The sequence below is a fragment of the Chelonia mydas genome, unplaced genomic scaffold (assembly GCF_015237465.2).
Source record: "Chelonia mydas isolate rCheMyd1 unplaced genomic scaffold, rCheMyd1.pri.v2 scaffold_65_arrow_ctg1, whole genome shotgun sequence".
Classification (NCBI taxonomy): domain Eukaryota; kingdom Metazoa; phylum Chordata; order Testudines; family Cheloniidae; genus Chelonia; species Chelonia mydas.
In genome coordinates, this window is record NW_025111274.1 from 48,121 (window position 1) to 73,140 (window position 25,020).

The 25,020-nt window shown below is 54.1% G+C and overlaps 6 non-coding genes across 6 annotated transcripts; 2 read left to right on the top strand and 4 right to left on the bottom strand.

Annotated features, from left to right (window-relative positions):
- Nucleotides 1-4,257: 4,257 nt before the first annotated feature.
- TRNAS-UGA lies at nucleotides 4,258-4,339 on the bottom strand. The gene has a single exon. It is a non-coding gene; the product is annotated as a tRNA-Ser (tRNA).
- A 3,397-nt stretch (nucleotides 4,340-7,736) lies between these two features.
- Nucleotides 7,737-7,818, bottom strand: TRNAS-CGA. Its single transcript has one exon. It is a non-coding gene; the product is annotated as a tRNA-Ser (tRNA).
- Nucleotides 7,819-12,280: 4,462 nt separating this feature from the next.
- Nucleotides 12,281-12,352, bottom strand: TRNAM-CAU. Its single transcript has one exon. It is a non-coding gene; the product is annotated as a tRNA-Met (tRNA).
- A 3,005-nt stretch (nucleotides 12,353-15,357) lies between these two features.
- Nucleotides 15,358-15,431, top strand: TRNAN-GUU. Its single transcript has one exon. It is a non-coding gene; the product is annotated as a tRNA-Asn (tRNA).
- A 7,109-nt stretch (nucleotides 15,432-22,540) lies between these two features.
- On the bottom strand, nucleotides 22,541-22,614 carry TRNAN-GUU. Its single transcript has one exon. It is a non-coding gene; the product is annotated as a tRNA-Asn (tRNA).
- Nucleotides 22,615-24,018: 1,404 nt separating this feature from the next.
- Nucleotides 24,019-24,090, top strand: TRNAM-CAU. The gene has a single exon. It is a non-coding gene; the product is annotated as a tRNA-Met (tRNA).
- The last annotated feature ends 930 nt before the right edge of the window (nucleotides 24,091-25,020 follow it).

A 25,020-nucleotide genomic window follows, 5' to 3' on the forward strand; every position in this document is an offset into this window, starting at 1 on the left:
GTGCCAGGATCCCTCAAGCAGAGCCTCGAGTCCTGCGGATGCTTGACGCCTGGGGAGGGAGAGGAGCAAGGTAGCCATTTTCTTAGAGGGCTTTCTCTTCCCCTGCCCTCTTCCCCAGTTCTTGTCACGCAAGCAGCAAGCAGCAAAAGACCAGAAGTCTGAAGTGCAGACAATGCGATGTTTCCTGGGGTTAGTTTCCAAGGAAGCATATTTTGAAGCCCTTCACACCACTGGGGCTTATCTCTATACACTGATAGACTCTGTTCCCCAGTGTTCCCTTCCCAGCTCCGACACTGCAAAGCGTTTACCCCGCGTCCCCCTTCCCGGCTCCGACGCTGCAGAGCCTTGCCTGTGTCTCTGTTCCCTGTTCCCATTCCCCCACTTCGCAAACATGATTCCAATTTCCACTTCCACTTCCTGTTTGACTCCAGATTATATGGTAATATTCTCAGCTATACCTTAACCAATCATTTTACTGAAATGTAATTAACCAATCCTAATATATTGTAACATAATTCTCTAACCAATTATCTCCCACTACACTAATGAACTTACACATAGCAAAATTAATTATACAGCAGTCAGAAACTATTAGAGAACCAGACAGATTGACAACAGAAAAGTGGGGGCCGTAAAGTTAAAACATATTGAAATGAGGGCTTCACAACCACAACAATTGAGAAGGGATTTCATAGAATCATAGAATCATAGAATATCAGGGTTGGAAGGGACCTCAGGAGGTCATCTAGTCCAACCCCCTGCTCAAAGCAGGACCAATCCCCAATTAAGTCATCCCAGCCAGGGCTTTGTCAAGCCTGACCTTAAAAACTTCTAAGGAAGGAGATTCTACCCCCTCCCTAGGTAACGCATTCCAGTGTTTCACCACCCTCCTAGTGAAAAAGTTTTTCCTAATATCCAACCTAAACCTCCCCCACTGCAACTTGAGACCATTACTCCTTGTCCTGTCCTCTTCTACCACTGAGAATAGTCTAGAAACATCCTCTCTGGAACCACCTCTCAGGTAGTTGAAAGCAGCTATCAAATCCCCCCTCATTCTTCTCTTCCGCAGACTAAACAATCCCAGTTCCCTCAGCCTCTCCTCATAACTCATGTGTTCCAGTCCACTAATCATTTATGTTGCCCTTCACTGGACTCTCTCCAATTTATCCACATCCTTCTTGTAGTGGGGGACCCAAAACTGGACACAGTACTCCAGATGAGGCCTCACCAATGTCAAAGAGAAGGGGATGATCACATCCCTCGATCTGCTCGCTATGCCCCTACCTATACATCCCAAAATGCCATTGGCCTTCTTGGCAACAAGGGCACACTGCTGACTCATATCCAGATTCTTGTCCACTGTCACCCTAGGTCCTTTTCCGCAGAACTGCTGCCTAGCCATTCGGTCCCTAGGCTGTAGCGGTGCATTGGGTTCTTCCGTCCTAAGTGCAGGACCCTGCACTTATCCTTCTTGAACCTCATCAGATTTCTTTTGGCCCAATCCTCCAATTTGTCTAGGGCCCTCTGTATCCTATCCCTGCCCTCCAGCGTATCTACCACTCCTCCCAGTTTAGTATCATCCGCAAATTTGCTGAGAGTGCAATCCATACCATCCTCCAGATCATTTATGAAGATATTGAACAAAACCAGCCCCAGGACCGATCCTTGGGGCACTCCACTTGACACCAGCTGCCAACTAGACATGGAGCCATTGATCACTACCCGTTGAGCCCGACAATCTAGCCAACTTTCTACCCACCTTATAGTGCATTCATCCAGCCCATACTTCTTTAACTTGCTGACAAGAATACTGTGGGAGACCGTGTCAAAAGCTTTGCTAAAGTCAAGAAACAATACATCCACTGCTTTCCCTTCATCCACAGAACCAGTAATCTCATCATAGAAGGTGATTAGATTAGTCAGGCATGACCTTCCCTTGGTGAATCCATGCTGACTGTTCCTGATCACTTTCCTCTCATGTAAGTGCATCAGAATTGATTCCTTGAGGACCTGCTCCATGATTTTTCCAGGGACTGAGGTGAGGCTGACTGGCCTGTAGTTCCCAGGATCCTCCTTCTTCCCTTTTTTAAAGATGGGCACTACATTAACCTTTTTCCAGTCATCCGGGACTTCCCCCGTTCGCCACGAGTTTTCAAAGATAATGGCCAATGGCTCTGCAATCACAGCCGCCAATTCCTTTAGCACTCTCGGATGCAGCACATCCGGCCCCATGGACTTGTGCTCATCCAGCTTTTCTAAATAGTCCCTAACCACCTCTTTCTCCACACAGGGCTGGCCATCTACTCCCCATGCTGTGATGCCCAGTGCAGCAGTCTGGGAGCTGTCCTTGTTAGTGAAGACAGAGGCAAAAAAAGCATTGAGTACATTAGCTTTTTCCACATCCTCTGTCACTAGGTTGCCTCCCTCATTCAGTAAGGGGCCCACACTTTCCTTGGCTTTCTTCTTGTTGCCAACATACCTGAAGAAACCCTTCTTGTTACTCTTGACATCTCTTGCTAGCTGCAGCTCCAGGTGCGATTTGGCCCTCCTGATTTCATTCCTACATGCCCGAGCAATATTTTTATACTCTTCCTTGGTCGTATGTCCAACCTTCCACTTCTTGTAAGCTTCTTTTTTATGTTTAAGATCCGCTAGGATTTCACTAAGATTTCTTGCCAGACAGGAGGCTCTCTTAAGATCTGTTTCTGTATCTGGTGGTGATGGGCACTATCAGGACAGGATCGTCTTCCTAACCGACCAATACCACCGTATTTCAGTGGGACAGGTTGGGGATGTGAGGATGTGACTGTTCACTTCCCAGTTTATGGCTGCTCCTGCAGCTTAGCCAAAGGCCTTAGCCTAAGAACCCAGGCTCAGACTCTCCTGGGGAGAGAAGGCCCGTACACAGGCAGACTGTGATTTTGATTCTTTGTTTTGTACCCCGTAACTAGCTAAGTGATGAAAACACACAGCAAAAATACACTGTGATAAAAAAAAGTCTGTACTCTTAAAGTATAGGCTTTACAGGCAGGCCTGAATATCTCTATTCTAACAAGGATCGTTTGGGAAATTAGCCTTTGCTGACAAGGTTTGTCTCTGTTCCTATTTCACCTTCCGGTGTTATGCAGAGGGATCTTTGGCATATTTATGTGAGCTTAATAACTATCTCCGAAACTTTATTTACTCAAACTTCAAAATTGGTGTCACCTGATTTTTGCATCGCCCTGTGAAAAAACAACGGACACGTGGGGCTTTCTACAGGGCATCATGATGCTAAAGTTGGGGAATTCAATCGCTGTACTTGTGTGTGGGGGGGTTGCTTCTCCACAGCTGACTCAGAGCTTCCAGCCTCAGGCTGCCCCTGCCTCACTGCCAGGCACACCGGGCTGTTAGCTGCACCCACTGTCCTTGCCAGGGGTCCCTGCTGAAGCCGGCGGGTGACTCTGCAGGTGGAGAAGGTGCTGTGTAGCGATGTAGAGCAGGTGCAGGAAGGAGCCGGGGTCACTATTCAAATTCTGAATTGCACAATTTTCCAAAGTTGGGAATGTCCAGAACCAATTCTAACAGGAAGGCGAATGCAGAGCAGTTACACTGGAGGGGCCCAGACCTGCAGTGGGGGCACAGTGGAAATTAATAATGGGAAGATCATTTGTTAAATTAGTCGTCACTGACAAGATTTGTCTCTGTTTCTATCTCACTTTATGGTGTTATTTAGAGGAATCGGTACATATTTTTACTGTAGTAATTAAATCCTTAACTTTATTTAATCAAGCCAAAAACTTAGAATCACTTATTTTTTCTCTGTCCTAGCAGGAATGAATTGAATTTTGTGACATTCTGGAAAGCGCAGAGAGATTAACTGTGGGGAATTCAGTCTCTGTGTTTGTGAGCTGATGTTTTCCTCTCACAGGTCAGTGCCTGCATGGAAATCCTAAGAGGGATCTAAGGGCTGGTGTACGCTGGACACTTAACTGGCAGAGCTACGTGTCTCAGGGTGTGAAAAATCCACACCCCCAAACCAATGCAGTTAAGCTGACCTAAGCCCTGGTTAGATAGAGCTAAATAGAAGGAAAAATTGTTCCGTCAATGTAACTATTACAGCGATGGGAAAACCCCTCCACTCGCTGTAGCAACTGTCTACTCCAAAGCACTATCGCAGTGTCACAAGTGTAGACAACCTCAGAGTGAGACCAGATCTGGCTCCAGTTCACATGCTGTGGCACTAAGATTGCAGTAGTCATAACATTCTTGTGCTTCTATCTTTGGCAGGATTTGAACCTGCGTGGGGTGACCCCAATGGAATTCAAGTCCATCGCCTTAACCACTCGGCCACAACTACGTGATGGATGGCTATTTCACTACACTATGATTCAGTTCTCACAGAATTGTCACTTCAAATTGCTCAGATCCACTTCCCCAGCACACTCAAGGCTGTGCATTAGTGTAAGTGTGTCCATGGCTGAACAGCAAGAATTCCTGCCCATTTCCCTTCCGGCTGGAGCACGATGAGAGTGTTTTTGTGTTAACGACATTGCTGTAGATCATTGTTCATTCCCCAAATTGACAATTCAGACAGTCCCTTTCCTAGTCAAATCTCCAGCACATCATTCCAATAGCAGGGGTCAGGATTTCTCTGGGGCATGGACATTTTTCAGGGGGTTGGTGCATGAACTCAGCCTTGCATTCCATCCTTGATGTTTCATGGACTAACAAGAGCAGCATAAAGAAAGAGCCGAGCCAATATCTCCCTGTCAGGGATGCAGGTGGCCACATCCCCTCTGTCTGACCATTGCCATTGCAGGAGAGAAGGGTTCACTGGAGTTGAATGCCCTGGCTCAGACAAGACACATAGGGAGGTTTTGCTGTTCATGGATCTGTGCAAAGGAAATTGTGTCTCTGTGTTTTCCCCAGTGACTCCTACATCCCACCCCCAATATCTTCTGGTTGAACGAGGATGGGTCATTCAGAAAATCATCTTGTTTGGATGTAAAGATGTGAAATGATGGGAAAATTGACCGTTCTTCCTAGTTTAAATTCTGTAACTTCTACATTGGACAATAATACTCAGCTCTTCACTGGCCATATGAGGTCTGGGGCTGGGGAAGGAATGTGTTCGGAGACATGACTCACATGACAGACTCAGGGTTCTGGATCCAGCCCAGCCAGCAAAGCACTGACGCATGGAAAGGAGGTGTCCACAGATCACATTCGCCACCACCGCGCAATGGGAGCTGATGTTCAGTTCCACCATGTCTCCGAAGTCCTTTCCGGAGTCACTGTCTCTGGAACATCCCATTGGGGCGGCTCACCCCTCACAGTGACATCCTGCTCCGGCTACAGATTGCATGGCAGCGCCACAGTCCAGATCCCCAGTGGGAGTTAGTGGTCTGCCGTATGAGAGACAATAACTCCACCGGAGAACCACAAATGTTCAAACTATAAAAAAGTGACCTCTGCATTGTAGGCCACACTCACTGCTGGGGACCTACACCGGGATAGGGCTGACACTCAGAGGAGCTCTGCGCTTCTGGTCTACATGGAATTATTTGGGCATTAAATCTATCAGGATGAAGGGGTTCGAGTTACCTGTGCCCTGTTCCTTTAAGGCATTGGAGCAATGCTGGGGAGATTGAAGGGCACAGAGCTGGGGAGCAGTGTGTGCTCCAAGGAAAGTTGTTGTGCTCTGGTGACACAGAGTGGGTGTGGGGGTTTTGTAAGCCGTGGGGTTTGTATACAGATAAAGTTTACTAACCCGCAGGTTCAAAGCTGTTCCTGCTCTGGGCTACACAGGGCAGTCTTTGCTGAGAGTGTAGCTCAGTAGGTGAATATTTGCCTGGAGGGCAATGGGTTCCTAGTTCAAATCCAAATGACTCCCTTTAAAAACTTTTTCAAATGAAAATCGATTTCCAGACCCATCTCCAGTGTGTTCAGGAGTCCGCTGAATGGGGATGCTTGAAATGAATGTAAACACTCAGCAGTTCCCCTTGCCAATGTAGAAAACCCAGCAGAGCTGTCCAGCAGCTGAAATCCACTCCAGTCCTCGCGTCTCCAAGAGGGACACTCTGTATTTGGGGCATGTGTGACACCTCTGGGACGATGACAGGTGAAAAAATGCTGGATTCAATGACAGCTGAGACCACAGGAGGGGAAGGTGAATGGCAGCACCGCACAGGGTCATAACACTCAGATCCGGGGCTTCACTGTCACTACCCCTGTGTTTGCCATCATTTATATCCTAAGAAACACACCCTTCCCCCTCCCCCACACACTGTCACACCCACCTTTTCCCCTGGAGCCCACCCCAACCCTGCCCTACCCCTCTCCCACACACATGCCATGGGACACAGCCTCTCCGTGACTCACCCAGGTCGGGACTTGCCTCTGCATCGCCCCAACAGGGGAGCAGAGAGCCTGAAGGGCCACAGGAGACAGATGAAGATCGGCCAGAATAGAAAAGTCTTCCCTTCGCTTCTTCAGAGTCTCGTTAACCTCACCCAGGAGAAGTTCCAGCACCGGGTGGGCTCAAAGCACCAACCTTCCCCTCAGCAGCGGAAGGTGGGAACCAGCTCGATCACACAGAAGGAGGTTCCCCACCTCTGCTCCTGCTGTCCTGCAGCCTTTCATATGGATTTGTTTTAGGTGATGCAACCCCCTCGCCCCCAATCCATCCATGGAACAATGAGAGTGGGCACTAACTGTGGGCTCCAGTGGTGCAGTGGGTTAGCCCACATTACCTAGAGAGCAGTGCTGTGTAGAGTGATGTTTAGGTTATGAGTTCAAACCTCAACCGGAGCACCCACTTTCTTTAAGTGAGTGGCTTCTGCCAATCATTTTGCCCTGCGGAAAATACAATTCCAACCCAGCAGACACCGAGGTCCCTTCCTTTACCGAGTGCAAGGCAGATTCCACACACCTGCAAGGCTCCGCTCTCCACCCGCCACCTGTGTCAGGAGGGGTAAAGCCGAGCCCAGAGCTCTGCCCATCCTGTGATTCTTCACCCCATGACTCCTCCTCAATCTTTGATCCCCAAACCACCTTTGTGCACACTTTTGTTTTGTGCTCTTTGTTTACGAGTTGTTCTCTCTTGGGACTGACAGAGGCCAGACAGAAATCCATCTTCTCCAACCCATCCTCATCCAAGTCTCCGATATTGCAGCCAGTATAGGTAAGCCAGGCAAGGCGGATTGCTTTATCTTTTGTTTTATGTGAATTTTCCCTGTGTTAAGACGGAGGTTTATTCCTGTTTTCTGTAACTTTAAGGTTTTGCCCAGAGGGGGATCCTCTGTGTTTTGAATCTGAATACCCTGTAAAGTATTTTCCATCCTGATTTTACAGAGATGATTTTTATCTTCCTTTTTTTTTAAATAAAATCCTTCTTTTAAGAACCTGAGTGATTTTTCCATTGTTCCAAGATCCAGCGGTTTGGGTCTTTGATGATTTTGTAACCAATTGGTGAGGATATTATTCTCAAGCCTACCCAGGAAAGGGGATATGTAGGGCTTGGGGGGATATTTTGGGGGAAGACGTCTCCAAGTGGGCTCTTTCCCTGGTCTTTGTTTAAAACGCTTGGTGGTGGCAGCATACCGTTCAAGGACAACGCAAAGTTTGTACCTTGGGGAAGTTTTAACCTAAGCTGGTAAAAGTAAGCTTAGGGGGTCTTTCATGCAGGTCCCCAAGTCTGTACCCTACAGTTCAGAGTGGGGAAGGAACCTTGACACTGGCTAAAACACGGGCCTCGCTGTGAGCAGGATTCGAACCTGCGCAGGGGAACCCTATTGGATTTCGACTCCAATGCCTTAAGCGCTCAGCCATCACAGCTGCAAGCACACTAGTGCTTCAATGCCACAGAAACTGGTAAATAATCGCAATGCCCAGGCTTGACATCATCTGAAATACAGAATTCCCACAGCAAACCTGGCTCCGAAAGCACAGGGGGGATTTGGGGTTTGGGGGTTTGGGGTTTGGGGTTTGGGGGTTTGGGGTTTGGGGTTTGTTCTCTTTGCTTTGCCACGTGCAGTCGCACAGAGAGGGCTTTCAAAAGTCTCCCCTCCCACAAAGCGGGAATGGGAAATGATTCTCAACTTGCAGCTTGATGTGAATGAGGATGTCTGGAGCACAGGGCCAGGGACTGACCTGTGCTAGAGAAACGAGTGACACGTGGAACCATGGACTAGCAGCAGTACTGTGCAGGAAAATGTCTCACAAGAGGCATGAGCGCATTCGTGGTTTGGTAGCAGAAGTCACAGAGATCGGGGGGGAGTCTAGCTTTGGGTTCTGGCCAACAGAGGGATGAGTTTTATTGTCTCCAAATTTCAGTAGAAAAATTCAGACCCAAACTGTGGGGGGGGGGGGTTCTGTGGTTTGCATTTGGTTTGGTTTGTTTTTCTCATTTGAAATGTTCTTGATAATTTGTCTGGGAAAACTGTTTGGACAAGGCCAAGGACAAGTTAGAACAATTAAAAATCTCCATGGGAGTGAGGGGGTCCCTCAGCGCCGGGGGAGGGGTGGAGATTTTCATGAGGGGGGTTGAGGTGATAAATGAGAGGCTTTTGCTCCAGCAGCGGGAGAGGCTTGGCAGGTTCATTTTTACCAAGTGACCCCTCCCCCCCAACACACACACACACACACACACACACACACACACACACACACATTGCTCCCCGATGCTGCTGCCCCAGCTCAAACCCCACTGTCACCCCGAGCATGTGATCTACAGCTTCCTGCTGACAAAGCCCTTATATATCAGAGACAAACTCCCCTAGTCTGCCCCTTCTCCCAGCTGAGCCCTCCCCCCACGGAGCCCAGGACAGCCCCGACCTAGCTGGGTCTTGCGGCAGATGACCGAGGATGCGCGTTGCTGACACAAGGAGCCCAGTGGGCGCACACCCAAGCAATGTAATAACTGTGTCAGTTCCAGGGACATAATTGTGTAGTACAGACATTGCCTGAGTATTTCACTCCGTGCACTGAGATGGGAGCGTAAAACACCCACCCACCATTGAAATCCCCCAATTTACTGTCTCTGCCCTTCCCAGAAAGTCATAAACTTCTGTTCATTCTTGCTAGCAGAGGGAAAATTCAAGTGATACTAATGGTTACGACTGATTAAATAATGTTTAGCGTTTAATTAATATAGGAGAAAAATACACAGTAATTTCTTGACCGAACAGCACAAGGTGAAACAGGAACAGAGACAAACCTTGTCAGTAAAGTCTCTTTTCCCCAAAGATCCTCAAAATATTCTTAATTCCCGCCCCACCGCCATAGGACATCTGTACAGGTTAAGTGCCCTGCATCCATCTTCCCATTAGAATTGCCCTTGTTGGACATTCCCAGACCCGGACATTGGTGAAATACGGAATTTGAGCAGCAAACACGACTCCCTGCACCAAGGGCGGGGGGAGGGGGTTCTTCCTGTCACTTACTCCTTTATAATACCACAGAGAAACATTTTTCAAAAGCCAAACCATCCCCGCACCATCCTCAGTCAGCCAATGAACAGGGAAAAGGTTACAGACAGCAGAGACCTTAGAAACAGTTAAGTCACAACAAGCCCACCTCACAAAGTGGTCGAGTAGTTAAAACAATAGCCTGCTAATCTTTTGTCATCCTTGTGGGCAGGAGCTGCGGAAGCCCTCTAAAAGTCTGGGGGCCACAGGCACAAAAACTGTGGCCCACCCCTTCCCCCTGAGCTCCCACTCTCCCCCCAAGATCCCAACCCCACATTGCCCCATCTCCCCAAGACCCTGCCCCCCGCTTGCTCCTCTCTACCCTCTCCTGCAGTCCCTTTTCCTTAGTGCTGGTAAAGAGTTGGAGGGCATAGTCCTCCCACCTTTAAAAGTTTGGTGTCAGGCCCCACTCCCTCCCCCACCCGTTCCAGCACCTCTGCTTCTGGGACTATTTTCTTCTCCCCCATCTCTCTCAACCAACCATTTCCGTCCTTCAGCTCAGTGACAGTCCCACGCTCTTTGCTTCCTACACACAAAGATTCACACACAGACCTTGCAAGGAAAACCTCCCCAAGGAGTCAGAAGCACCTGAAGTGCTGGAAAATCGAGGAGAACTGACAGTGGGACCCAGAGAGGTTCCCCAGCAGATGAAGGGGATCCCCTGCTGCCCAGGATCACCAATTGTAGGGAAGAACCTATTGGGTTTGCTTTTGGGACGCTGCCAGGAATCAGATCTAAAATCATTATTCAGTCTGAGATACGGTTACAGCATCCACAACGCCAGTGTCACAACTCTTGAAATCGCTTGGTCCTTATGTTTTACCAGCCACAGAACTAAAGAGATTTGAAATAAACCCCTGTTCAGAGTCAATGGTGAGTGAGGGATCTTGGGGCTTTTCATTTCTTAGCCCCTGGCACCATCGCGCGGCCATTTCAGTTTACTCCTTATAACAGTGGTCACCACCCGTCGATCCTGCAGCCTCGGCCAGTCGATCCCGATCTCTGGGCCACTAAAAGTCCAGCAGCGCAGCGGGGCTCAGAGGCTGCCTGCCTGCCCTGGCCCCGGGCCCCTCCCAGACCCGGCTGGCTGCTGGCACATCCCTGGGGCCCGTGGGGAAAGGGGAGGGTGATGCAGCTCCACGCGCTGCCCCCACCCCCAGAACTGTCCCCGCAGCTCCCAGCTCCTGCACCCCAACCCCCAGCCCGGCGCTCCCTCCAGACCCCGCACCCCAACACTCAGCCCCAGCCCAGAACCCCTCCTGCACCCAAATTCCCCCCCTGAGCCTACACCCCACAGCCCCTCCTACACCCCAATGTTGCCGGCACCCAGTGCCAGAGGCAAGCAACAGCAGGGGTTCGTTGCCCAGTGTGCGTCACCCAATAATCACAACGGGGTGGAGAAGCAGAAAAGTTTATTTGAAGCTTCAAAGAAGGTCCAGGGAGAATAGAATCTCCAATCCTGCACCCAGAGCAGGAAGTTACACAGGCTTTTATCCATCCTTTCTTCAGCATACTTATCCAATAGCAAGCTGCCCTAAGTATCCATATAGCCAGCCAATCCAGTTACCAGCTAGTTCCCTTGTTCTCTGTACCATCTGTTAAACCATACATAAAGCTGCTTTCTTCAGCATTGTTCTTCCATATCTGCCCTGTTTGGCCTTGTTTAGTTTCAGGCAGTCTGACTCTGCAACATATTGTTGCAGATCCTCAGCATAACTGCTGCGAGTGCCTCCAGGCGGGGGGGCCAAGGACACTTGGGCCTAGTGCGAGGGGGCTTCATCGACACTCATGCTCTTCCATCCCCTCGAGTTACCTAGTGGCCATGCCCAGTGTCCCCAACACCCACACTCTGCCCCAGCCCGGAGCCCCCTCCTTCACCGAGCTCCCTCCCAGAGCCTGCAGCCCTCACTCCCTCACTCCCCGACACTCTGCCCCACACGTGCAGGCTGCTAGGCAGCAGCTTTGGTAACAGCACGTCAGTCTCTAGGTGTCTCTGTGGTGCAAGGGGTCAGCGCGTTCGGCTGTTAACCGAAAGGATGGTGGGTCGAGCCCACCCTGGGAGGACGATAAGCCTGGGCTACTTCCTTGCTCCTCAAGACCTGCTGGGAGCCTCAAAGGCCCTTTTTTTGCCACCTCAAAACCATCCCTCTTGGCCTCAGTGGTTTCAGCTGGTGGCCCTCAGAGTGCGCTGGATGCGACCCAGAATCCCATCTCCCAGCAGCCATGCCAGGGGCTCAGGCTTAATCCTCAAGGCCAAGTGCAAAACCTTCAGCCGGGAACATTTCACTCCCTTCCCACCCAAGCAGCAAGGGAGAAACGGACGAGACGCGCCAGCTCGAAGACGCCTCCCTCCCACTTCCCTGTTGGCTGAGCAAAGCTCTTGGCCTGCCTCATGCCTCGTCAGGGAAGCGTGGCCATGCTGCCCCAGCCTGAGTCCCGGCCGCAGCCTGGCCTGCCCCGGCTGACGGAGTGCAGAGCCCCGCGAGTCAATGGCAGGTCGAGTCTGAAGCCTCGGCTCTTTCCCTAGACAGCCACAAAGAGCTGCCCAGAGCTGCCCAGCATCCCGAGAGCCTCCCCCGTGTTCCCCTGCAGCAGCCGCCTGCCGGTGCGGGTGGGAGAAGGGGACGAGGAAGCATGGCTGTCTCAGGCCGGGACAGGAGCCCTCACCACATGCAGGCCTCTTGCCTTCAGCCCAGGCAGCCAGAGGTACTGGGGAGCTCCCTGGCAGGCCCCCGCCTCAGCCACCTCTGGCCTCATGGCCTAGGCTCTTGGCGCTCTGCTGGTTACTACCTCGCGTGAAGACCCAGAGCAAAAAGAAACAAGTGCATCCCTAGCAGAGGATGGTTTCGATCCACCGACCTCTGGGTTATGGGCCCAGCACGCTGCCGCTGCGCCACTCTGCTGGGTCTTCACCCACAGCCCCCAGCATCTGGATTTAGGGGCAGATTAACCTTTTGTGGGCCCTGGTGCCAAACATATTTGTGGGCCCCTATGTCGTCATTGTGGGCTCCGAGCATGGGCCTGGGGTGGCAGGGCCATTGATGCCCTAGTGTCCCCGGTACTGAATCTCAGAGACATTTTTCATTTTGATCACACACCTCTACATGACTATCTGCATTGCCATACACAGCTCCCTCAGCCCCCAGTTCTTCTCATTCAGCTCTACCCATGTGGGTTTACCAGTGTCCACAGTGAGCAGAACTTTCAGAGAGATCAGGGAAGCTCCCCACAGATTTATCTCCTTCCTCATTCAGACCTTCTATAGCCACGTCTCCAGTGCCACCCCATGTCACCAGTCGCTGTGTGTGGTCCCACTCTCAGCTCAAAGATCCAAAGCCAGCAGATACCTGGTCAGTTCTGACAAATCCCTTCCCCAGCACCCATCCTGCCATTGGAGCAAGCCCCTTGCAAACACCATTTCCCCAAAGTGAGGACTTACCCCTTGGGAATCTGAAGACACCAGCCTTTCTCCCTCTGCTCCCATCTACAGGCTAGTCTACTGCCTGGTCACCACCACCTCTGCCCATGCTTGTTTCCTTTCTACTTTGGACATGCTCCCCAGCCAGATGGGACTATTCTCCCACTGCAAGCCTCACCTGCTTCCTCTTTCCCTGCTCCCCTTGACATTCCTTTCCTATGGGTGACCTCTGTTCCTTGAGGTTAATTCCAGTTTCTTTATCCGCTCCTAGCTTAATGGCCCCCAGTAGTCACAGAGCCACCTGCAGCTTCTCTGACTATAGCCTTGGGGCCAATTGCCAGAGGCCAGCCTGAGATAGCCGCAGCTACTAGTCAAGGGAGGGGTGGCAATTCCAAGGCTGAGCATGCTTGAACCTAGCAACGGCTGCACTAGGGCCTCTAAATCCTCAGCACTGGCCCTAGGCAGCTGCAGACTCTGCAGTTAAGCGCTTCCCTCCTCTAGGCCATGGCTTTAAGTAGCTAAGATGCCCATCACCTGCAGCAGAGGCCACCAATTCCCATGCACCCCTCAGCTAGCACGTAATCGTGCAGAAAGTGCAGCCTGGATGATTTAGGAGGCTGGGGTACCAGGAATCATAGAATCATAGAATCATAGAATCATAGAATATCAGGGTTGGAAGGGACCCCAGAGGGTCATCTAGTCCAACCCCCTGCTCAAAGCAGGACCAAGTCCCAGTTAAATCATCCCAGCCAGGGCTTTGTCAAGCCTGACCTTAAAAACCTGTAAGGAAGGAGATTCTACCACCTCCCTAGGTAACGCATTCCAGTGTTTCACCACCCTCTTAGTGAAAACTTAGTGAAGTTCCCATCCCTGATCAGCAGCTCTGCAACAAGCTCACATGGTCCCCCTCCGCTGTGGGCCCAGGACCCTGGGAAGACAGTGGAGTTACCCTGTGTATAACCAGTTCTGTCCAAAGCTCGTTGAAGTGAGTGGGAGTCTTTTCATTATCTTTAATGGGCTGCGTACAGAATCAAAGGACCCCATTCTCGACTCTGGGAGCAAAGCACATTCTGTGCTGCACTGGTTTACTATGGTAACAGGAAGGTCTCACATTCCCCAGTGAATAAGCAACACCTCCTACAACACCTAACTTTTTCTGAGAGGCCTCCTGCCCAATTAGGAAATGTAAACCTGCTTCGCTTACGAGGGCTGAAAATATCTGGTAGTGTGGTCACAAAAGCAAGGCCCTTCTGAATTCAGGAGGAATTTTGGATGTGCACAGAACACAGACAGGACTGGTTCCTGCACGGTTACAGAACTGCGGTAAAGTGGAACAATTTTCAGCTTGTGTGATTGGAGGATATCTGGATCCATATGGTAAGACTGTCCTACATAAATGAGGAAAAGGTGAGGTGCTTTTGTTATTCTTTTGTTCCACTCTTTGTTTCTGTGGGGAATTTGCCAGGGCAATATTCCTGTCTTCCCTTTCAACAATCAACACTAAAAGAAATGACCATGGCTGTTGAAAATAGCAATTCCAGTCCGAGTTAGCACTAGGGAGATGCCAGCATTTGTTGCTCAATTTTATTCTACTTTTTCCACAGCATGTTTCAGTGGATCAGCATACTTTATTGGGAGAAATGAAGTAACAAGCAGCCCAAATTGAGCTTGAGCACTCCTGAGTTTTGAGAATGTTCAAATGTGGAAGGCAGGTGCTCGATTCCCTTTCTGAATATTGGATAAATCAAGAAAGGAAGAGCCAATTTCTGCTTCCCTGGCTCAGAATGGAAATCCTCCTAGATCCTGGTACTGTTTCTACAGCTGCCCAGGTCCTCGAGTAGAACCTCCCCTCCCTTACTTTTCATTTTAACTTCTTGTGGGATCCACAGACCCCCCCTTGCTAGGCTTCAGACAGAGAGGGGCACTGTCCATTCAGCCCACCCAGTTCCTCCTTTGGGGGCTGCCAGGCGAGGTCACACCAGCATCCCTCGTCCAGCCTGGGGAAGTCTTTGAGGGTGATATCTGGACCAAAGCCTTCTACTCCTTGGGCGCACTTGTTCCCCATTCACAGCGCCACCCCTTCGAGCAGCCAGCCCCCCATTCACAGCAAGCTGCAGCGCATGGGGTCTCAGCTTCCCCACTCCCTCCCGCTCCCTTTCCTGTGGATAGTGGCCAAGGGAATGCTGGGAAATGTAGTTCCTTCCCTGCTCCAGGGCTGGCTCTCTAGGCAGGGAGCTGGCCAAGGAACTACAGCTCCCAGGGCCCCGTGGGCTCTCAGCTCCCAGGCTGGATCCCTGCTGCTCCGAGGCTGCACTTGGGCAGCGCTGGAGAGGGGAGGAAGCGAGTGTTATGGGCCCGTCTGAGCGTGGGCCTGGCACGGTGGAGCCACGGTGAATCCGGTCCTGTCCGGACTAGCGCCTTGCGAGCTCTAGCGTGGGCAGCAGGTCTGCCGGCTGCACAGCCTGGGTGACAGCAGACAGGTCTCTAGGTGTCTCTGTGGCGCAAGGGGTCAGCGCGTTCGGCTGTTAACCGAGAGGCTGGTGGTTCGAGCCCACCCAGGGACGCTGGTACCCTCGGGCTGTTTCCTTGCTCCTCAAGATGTGCCGGGAGCCTCAAAGGCCCCTTTTTGCCACCTCAGACCCGACTCTCTTGGCCTCAGAGGGTTCAGCTGGTGGCCCGCAGAGTGCGCTGGATGCGAGTCAGAAACCCATCTCCCAGCAGCCATGCCGGGGGCTCGGGCTTGATCCTCAAGGCCTAGTGCAAAACCTTCAGCTGGGCACATTTCACTCCCTTCCCTTCCCGCCCCCCGTGCTGCAAGAGATAGACACACACACAATCTCTCCCTAACCTGTTTGCAAACCCTTGGCGCGTGTTTCCCAAGCTGGGCAACCTGCTCCCAGCTGAAGGTGACCACACACCCTGCCAGGGGCAGGCTCTGCTCAGCCAGGCTCCGCACCGCCTGCACTAGACAGGTGGGTCCCAGCCCCAAAACTTACTCACATTTCACCCCAATGGCCCCAAACTGCCACTTTTAATATGCAAATAAGGAGCAGCCATGCTCAGGCCTCTCCCCAGCTCTCCAGGGCAGCCTGCAGGCAGAGAACAAGGTGAGATTTAAATTAGCCAGGATGAAAAGGAGGACTTGTGGCACCTTAGAGGCTAACCAATTTATTTGAGCATAATCTTTCGTGAGCTACAGCTCACTTCATCGGATGCATTCAGTGGAGAATACAGTGGGGAGATTTATATACACAGAGAACATGAAACAATGGGTGTCACCATACACACAGTAAGCAGAGTGATCGCTGTGAGCTCACAGGTGAGCTATTACCAGCAGGAGAGTGGGGGGTGGGTCGGGGAGAGGGGAAACCTTTTGTAGTGATAATCAAGATGGGCCATTTCCAGCAGTTGACAAAAACGTCTGCGGGAGGGAGGGGATAAACATGGGGAAATAGTTTTACTTTGTGTAATGATCCATCCACTCCCAGTCTCTATTCAAGCCTAAGTTAATTGTATCCAGTTTGCAAATTAATTCCAATTCATTTCAATTCAGTAATCTTTCGCTGGAGTCCAGATGATGAAGATGCCATCAATGTAGCGCAAGTAGAGTAGGGGCATTAGGGGACAAGAGCTGAGGAAGCGTTGTTCTAAGTCAGCCATAAACATGTTGGCATCCTGTGGGGCCATGCGGGTACCCATAGCAGTGCCGCTGATTTGAAGGTATACATTGTCCCCAAATGTGAAATAGTTATGGGTGAGGAAAAGTCACAAAGTTCAGCCACCAGGTTTGCCAGGATGTCGCTCACTCAATTCCCTCTGCTCTCCAGCAGGTGGCGCCAGAGAGCGCCGAGCTCGCTCACTTCCCTTTCGCGCGTCGGCTCAGCCCCGGGTTCAAGGCACCAGCCGGGCGGGATTCCAGCCGCAGAAGGTCCCTTCTCCCCGGGGCTCAGGGAGCGCGGAGCATGGGGCTGCTCTGCGGGGACGGACTTGCACATTTGGGATGTTAGTGAAAAACATTCCTTCTTGGCTGAGTAAAGGGCAGAGATCTGCCCTTAGCCTGCCCGGAGTGCGGCGTCCTCCAAACCGACCCTCACTCGCTAGGCAGGCATCACCCTTCTGCTGGGGAAAAAGGCCACACGTCCCCACTCCCCAGCTGTGCGGGGGCGGAGAGCCAATGAGACCTTCTAGTAACAGGGAAAGAGAATCAAGCCTGTGTTTGGGAAAATCACATGACCACATTCAGTGTCGTCCCTAGCCATTGAGTGCCCTACGCAGCCCACCTTCTGGGGGGCTGTGTGGGGCCCCAGGTCTCCCCCTCCCCCCAGGGTCTGGGAGGCAGGAGCTGTGGGGGCACTTTTGGGGGCCGCACAGGCATTAGCGGGGGGCAGGGAGCAGCCCACTCCGCTTCCCTTGCCCTGGACCCAGCCGTGTCGCTCAGGGGGTGGGGTTGGGGAAAGGGAAAACCGCCCCCCCACACTCACTGGCAGTGGCGGGAAGCTGAGCAGCCCGGCCCCAGCCCGATCTACTCCACCAGCTCCCAGCCCCGGCGCTCTGCTTCCCACCGCAAGTGAGTGCTGGAGCCGGGAGACCTTTGTGCTAGGGACTTTTGCACTCACTACAGGCTTGTGTCTATGTCTCTCTGTGGTGCAATGGGCCAGCGCATTCGGCTGTTAACTGAGAGGATGGTGGTTCGAGCCCACTCAGGGACTGTGATAAGCCTGTGCTACTTCCTTGCTCCTCAAGACCTGCTAGGAGCCTCAAAGGCCTCTTTTTGCTACCTCAAAACCGACTCTCTTGGCCACAGGGGGTTCAGCTGGTGGCCTGCAGAGTGCGCTGGATGCGAGTCAGAAACCCGTCTCCCAACAGCCGTGCCAGGGGCTCGGGCTTAATCCTCACGGCCGAGCACAAAACCTTCAGCTGGGAAACGTTTCACTCCCTTCCCGCCTCCGGCCAAGTGGCAAGGGAGAAACAGATGAGACACGCCAGCTCAAAGATGCCTCCCTCCCGCTTCCCTGTTGGCTGCACACAGCCCCTGGCGTGTCTCATGGCTCACCAGGGAAGCGCGGCCAAGCTGCCCCAGCCTGAGTCCCGGCGGCAGCCTGGCCCGCCGCAGCTGACGGAGCGCAGAGCCCCGCAACTCAATGGCAGATCGAGTCAGGGCCACGTAACCCACCCTCCCCGTGCTCCGGGGCTGGGGCGGCTGGGGAGGCTGGGGCCGTGCAGCCCACTCTGGAGCTGGGAGGGAGGCTGGGGGCACAAGCCTCTGGCGGGAGCTGGCTGCTGCAGTGTGGGGGGGCGGCTCTAGGCTCCAGTGGGGTTTGTGGAAGGGGCGGGGCCTCATGCAGAAGGGGCGGGGTAGGGGGTTAGTCTCCCCCAGCTGGTGGTTCACGTCCCGCCCATGGTGTTGCAATGGAAGAGGCTGCCCACTCTGCACTTGTAGCGAGGTTCCCCCACTACGTGGCCGCGCAGAGGCTGCAGGAGACAGGCGGGCGATGGCAGGGGAAGGGGCGATGCAGGAGACAGGCGGGCAATGGCGGGGGAAGGGGCGATGCGGGAGACAGGTGGGTGATGGCAGGGGAAGGGGCGACGCGGGAGACAGGTGGGTGATGGCAGGGGAAGGGGCGACGCGGGAGACAGGCAGGCAACGGCAGGGGAAGGGGCGACGCGGGAGACAGGTAGGTGACGGCAGGGGAAGGGGCGACGCGGGAGACAGGCGGGTGATGGCAGGGGAAGGAGCGACGCGGGAGACAGGCGGGTGACGGCAGGGGAAGGGGCGATGCGGGAGACAGGCGGGTGACGGCAGGGGAAGGGGCGATGCGGGAGACAGGTAGGTGACGGCAGGGGAAGGGGCGACGCGGGAGACAGGCGGGTGATGGCAGGGGAAGGGGCGACGCGGGAGACAGGCAGGCAACGGCAGGGGAAGGGGCGACGCGGGAGACAGGTGGGTGACGGCAGGGGAAGGAGCGACGCGGGAGACAGGCGGGTGACGGCAGGGGAAGGGGCGATGCGGGAGACAGGTAGGTGACGGCAGGGGAAGGGGCGACGCGGGAGACAGGCAGGCAACGGCAGGGGAAGGGGCGACGCGGGAGACAGGTGGGTGACGGCAGGGGAAGGAGCGACGCGGGAGACAGGCGGGTGACGGCAGGGGAAGGGGCGATGCGGGAGACAGGTAGGTGACGGCAGGGGAAGGGGCGACGCGGGAGACAGGCGGGTGATGGCAGGGGAAGGAGCGACGCGGGAGACAGGCGGGTGACGGCAGGGGAAGGGGCGATGCGGGAGACAGGTAGGTGATGGCAGGGGAAGGGGCGACGCGGGAGACAGGCGGGCGATGGCAGGGGAAGGGGTGACGCGGGAGACGGCCGGGTGATGGCAGGGGAAGGGGCGACGCGGGAGACAGGCGGGTGATGGCGGGGGAAGGGGCGACGTGGGAGACAGGTGGGCGATGGCAGGGGAAGGGGCGACGCGGGAGACAGGCGGGCAATGGCAGGGGAAGGGGCGACGCGGGAGACAGGCGGGCGACGGCAGGGGAAGGGGCGACGCGGGAGACAGGCGGGTGATGGCAGGGGAAGGGGCGACGCGGGAGACGGGCGGGTGATGGCAGGGGAAGGGGCGACGCGGGAGACAGGCGGGTGATGGCAGGGGAAGGGGCGACGCGGGAGACAGGCGGGTGACGGCAGGGGAAGGGGCGACGCGGGAGACGGGCGGGTGATGGCAGGGGAAGGGGCGACGCGGGAGACAGGCGGGTGATGGCAGGGGAAGGGGCGACGCGGGAGACAGGCGGGTGATGGCAGGGGAAGGGGCGACGCGGGAGACGGGCGGGTGACGGCAGGGGAAGGGGCGACGCGGGAGACAGGCGGGCGACGGCAGGGGAAGGGGCGACGCGGGAGACAGGCGGGTGACGGCAGGGGAAGGGGCGACGCGGGAGCTCCCAGCGCAGGGAAACGACAATGCCGTGGAGCGGCAGTGACGCAGAGGGAACAGGGCAAACTGAGAGCCAGTTGTGGGAGTGGCAGCAGCAGAAGCTGAGGTATCGCTCGATGCCTCCCCTCCCTCCCCCACCCCTGGGGTTTGCTCACCACGGGGAGTGGGGGTTGGGGGAAGGAGCACGGGGGGGGTCTGTTAAAGAAACATTGGATGGGACTGTCACACGGCAAGGGGAGAAACTGAGGCGAAGGACACTGCCCAGCGTACTCTGGGGTGGGAGTTTTGCTTATGATGTAGATTTGAATTTGCGATCGTTGATTTGAGTAACTGCGATTAATCAACAGCCCTAATTTTTACTATATTAATTAAACCCATAACTTTATTTACTCAAGCCTAAGAATCAGTGTCACTTAATGTTTCTCTGTCCTAGCAAGAATGAACTGTGTTTTATGACTTTCTGGAAAATGCAGTGAGATTAAATGTGGGGAATTCAGTCTCTGTGTTTGTGAGTTGATGTTTTCCTCTCACGGTTCATTGCACGCACTGAAACGCTCAGAGAGATCTCAGGGCTGATGTACTCTGGACACTTAACGGGCAGAGCTACGTCTCTCCGGGTGTGAGAAATCCACCTGCTAACCAATGTCGTTCAGCTGACCGAAGCCCTGGCGTGGATAGCGCTAGGTGGATGGAAGAATTCCTCTGTCAACCTGGCTACTACGGCGATGGGAAAACGCCTCCGATCACTGTAGCAACTGTCTACTCCAGCGTCCTACAGCCATGTTTTAAGTGCAGACAGCCTATGGGCAGGTCTCCACTACGGGGCTCAGTCGACCTAAGTTACGAAACTCCAGCTACGTGAATAATGTAGCTGGAGTTGATGTAGCTTAGATCGACTTATTGCGGTGTCTGCGCCATGCTGGGTCGACGGGAAAGTTTCTCTTATGACTTACCTTATGCTTCTCATTCCGGTGGAGTACCGGAGTCGACAGGAGAGCGATCGGGGGTCGATTTAACAGGTCTTCACTAGACCCACTAAATTGACGCCCGCCCCCCCCACCCCAATGGATTAATCACCGCGCATCGATCCACCGGCACATAGAGACAAGCCCTAAGAGTGAGATCAGCTCTCGGTCCTGTTGGCACTGTGGATGCTCAGACACTGACCCTGCAACAATGAGATCACGCTAACGCTTCTGTAGTCGGCAGGATTCGAACCTGCGCAGGGGGACCCGCGTGGATTTCTAGTCCATCGCCTTAACTGACTGTTCAGTTTTTCTCACTACATTCTAGTTCTGTACTCTGCGAGTTCTCACTTCCCGTTGTTTGCCCAGACCAGCTCCCCAGCACGCTCACTGCTGTGCCATTCTGCACCTGTGTCCAGGCTGAAGCGCGAGAATTCCTGCCCATTTCCCGTCTGGCTGGAGCACGATGAGAGTGTGTTTGTGTTAATGCCATTGCTGTAGACTGTTCATTTCCAACTTTGACCATTCACACAGTCCCTTTCCCATTCAAATCTCCAGCCACTCAGGGATTCCAATAGCAGGGGTCAAGTTTTCTCTGGGGCACTGAAATGTCTCAGGGCGCTGGTGCGTGAACTCAGCCTTGCGTTCCAGCCTTATGTTTCACGGACTAACAGCAGCAGCAGGAAGAAAGAGCCGAGCTTTCCTGCTCCGTACAGAGAAGTTTGATTTTGCTGCTTTCAATCCTTGGGCTCCGCCCGGAGAAGGAACAATTCAGGTGTCACTGAACTGAAGGTGGAGATAATTTGCTGACAGGGGGACGGCTGTCTCCTATTAAAGGTGTTTATCTGGTACCGTGTAGCAGGCAGGCCTTGTTCCCAGGTCTCTCTGAGGAAATAAAGTTTCTGTGCAAAATACCACAACTTGTAACGGAGAGGAGGGAAAGGCGATGGGACCAGGACATAAGGGATGAAACATAACATGGTTCTTTCATGTGCATTAACTCTGAAAAGGGATTGATCTCCACTCCATTGTATTTGAAGGGATGTTTAGTTTTACCCTGGGTAAAATACAAGGCTGAAGCCATTTTATGGGGGGTGACACGAGGATTCAAGGGTTAGTTAGTGTGATAAAAATGGTTTAAAAAAATTCAGTTGAAACGTGAGCTGGCTGTTATTAAAGGCGTTTTCCCCAGGTCAGCTCCAGAAGTTCTTCTAGAGACGCCCTGGGTTCCACTGCAGCAGCCAGCTCCCGCCAGAGGCTTGTGCCCCGAGGCTTCCCCCCAGGCCCAGAGTGGGCTGTGCGCCCCCAGCCTCCCCAGCCCCAGAGCACGGAAAGGGCGGGTTATGCGGCCCTGACTCGACCTGCCGTTGACTCGCGGGGCTCTGCACTCCATCAGCCGGGGCGGGCCAGGCTGTGGCCGGGACTCAGCATGGCCGCGCTTCCCTGACAAGGCATGAGACACGCCAAGAGCTTTGCGCAGCCAACAGGGAAGTGGGAGGGAGGCGTCTTCGAGCTGGCACGTCTCGTCCCTTTCTCCCTTGCTGCTTGGTGGAGGCAGGAAGGGACCAAACATTCCTGGCTGAAGGTTTAGCCCTCGACCTTGAGGATTAAGCCTGAGTGCCCGGCGTGGCTGCTGGGAGATGGGTTTCTGATTCGCACCCAGCGCACTCTTCGGGCAACCAGCTGAACCCCCTGAGGCCAAGAGGGATGGCTTTGAGGTGGCAAAAAGGGGCCTTTGAGGCTCCCAGCACATCTTGAGGAGCAAGGAAATAGCACGAGGTTACTAGCGTCCCTGGGTGGGCTCGAACCACCATCCTCTCGGTTAACAGCCGAACGCGCTGACCCCTTGCGCCACAGAGACACCTAGAGACCTGTCTGCTGTCACCCAGGCTGTGCAGCCGGCAGACCTGCTGCCCACGCTAGAGCTTGCAAGGCGCTAGTCCGGACAGGACCGGATTCACCATGGCACCAATGGCTCCATTGTGCGAGGCCCAAGCTCAGACGGGGCCCATAACACTCGCTTCCTCCCCTCTCGCAGTGCTGCAGAAGTGGTCCTGGTCCCACAGTGGAGGGGGGCCATGTGAGCTTGTTGCAGAGCTGCTGATCAGGGATGGGAACTTCCTGGTACCCCAGCCTCCTAAATCATCCAGGCTGCACTTTCTGCATGACTACATGCCAGCTGAGGGGTGCGTGGGAATTGGTGGCCTCTGCTGCAGGTGATGGGCATCTCAGCTACTTAAAGCCATGGCCTAGAGGAGGGAAGCCCTTAACTGCAGAGTCTGCAGCTGCCTAGGGCCAGTGCTGAGGATTTAGAGGCCCTAGTGCCGCCGTTGCTAGGTTCAAGCATGCTCAGCCTTGGAATTGCCACCCCTCCCTTGACTAGTAGCTGCGGCTATCTCAGGCTGGCCTCTGGCAATTGGCCCCATGGCTATAGTCAGAGAAGCTGCAGGTGGCTCTGTGACTACTGGGGGCCATTAAGCTAGGAGCGGATAAAGAAACTGGAATTAACCTCAAGGAACAGAGGTCACCCATAGGAAAGGAATGTCAAGGGGAGCAGGGAAAGAGGAAGCAGGTGAGGCTTGCAGTGGGAGAATAGTCCCAGCTGGCTGGGGAGCATGTCCAAAGTAGAAAGGAAACAAGCATGGGCAGAGGTGGTGGGGACCAGGCAGTAGACTAGCCTGTAGATGGGAGCAGAGGGAGAAAGGCTGGTGTCTTCAGATTCCCAAGGGGTAAGTCCTCACTTTGGGGAAATGGTGTTTGCAAGGGGCTTGCTCCAATGGCAGGATGGGTGCTGGGGAGGGGATTTGTCAGAACTGACCAGGTATCTGCTGGCTTTGGATCTTTGAGCTGAGAGTGGGACCACACACAGTGACTGGTGACATGGGGTGGCACTGGAGACGTGGCTATAGAAGGTCTGAATGAGGAAGGAGATAAATCTGTGGGGAGCTTCCCTGATCTCTCTGAAAGTTCTGCTCACTGTGGACCCTGGTAAACCCACATGGGTAGAGCTGAATGAGAAGAACTGGGGGCTGAGGGAGCTGTGTATGGCAATGCAGATAGTCATGTAGAGGTGTGTGATCAACATGAAAAATGTCTCTGAGATTCAGTACCGGGGACACTAGGGCACCAATGGCCCTGCCACACCAGGCCCATGCTCGGAGCCCACAATGACGACATAGGGGCCCACAAATATGTTTGGCACCAGGGCCCACAAAAGGTTAATCTGCCCCTAAATCCAGATGCTGGGGGCTGTGGGTGCAGACCCAGCAGAGTGGCGCAGCGGCAGCGTGCTGGGCCCATAACCCAGAGGTCGGTGGATCGAAACCATCCTCTGCTAGGGATGCACTTGTTTCTTTTTGCTCTGGGTCTTCACGCGAGGCAGCGACCAGCAGAACGCCAAGAGCCTAGGCCATGAGGCCAGAGGTGGCTGAGGCGGGGGCCTGCCAGGGAGCTCCCCAGCACCTCTGGCTGCCTGGGCTGAAGGCAAGAGGCCTGCATGTGGTGAGGGCTCCTGTCCCGGCCTGAGACAGCCATGCTTCCTCGTCCCCTTCTCCCACCCGCACTGGCAGGCGGCTGCTGCAGGGGAACACGGGGGAGGCTCTCGGGATGCTGGGCAGCGCTGGGCAGCTCTTTGTGGCTGTCTAGGGAAAGAGCCAAGGCTTCAGACTCGACCTGCCATTGACTCGCGTGGCTCTGCACTCCGTCAGCCGGGGCAGGCCAGGCTGCGGCCGGGACTCAGGCTGCGGCAGCATGGCCGCGCTTCCCTGACGAGGCATGAGGCAGGCCAAGAGCTTTGCTCAGCCAACAGGGAAGTGGGAGGGAGGCGTCTTCTAGCTGGCGCATCTCGTCCGTTTCTCCCTTGCTGCTTGGGTGGGAAGGGAGTGAAATGTTCCCAGCTGAAGGTTTTGCACTTGGCCTTGAGGATTAAGCCTGAGCCCATGGCATGGCTGCTGGGAGATGGGATTCTGGGTCGCATCCAGTGCACTCTGAGGGCCACCAGCTAAAACCACTGAGGCCAAGAGGGATGGTTTTGAGGTGGCAAAAAAGGGCCTTTGAGGCTCCCAGCAGGTCTTGAGGAGCAAGGAAGTAGCCCAGGCTTATCGTCCTCCCGGGGTGGGCTCGACCCACCATCCTTTCGGTTAACAGCCGAACGCGCTGACCCCTTGCACCACAGAGACACCTAGAGACTGACGTGCTGTTACCAAAGCTGCTGCCTAGCAGCCTGCACGTGTGGGGCAGAGTGTCGGGGAGTGAGGGAGTGAGGGCT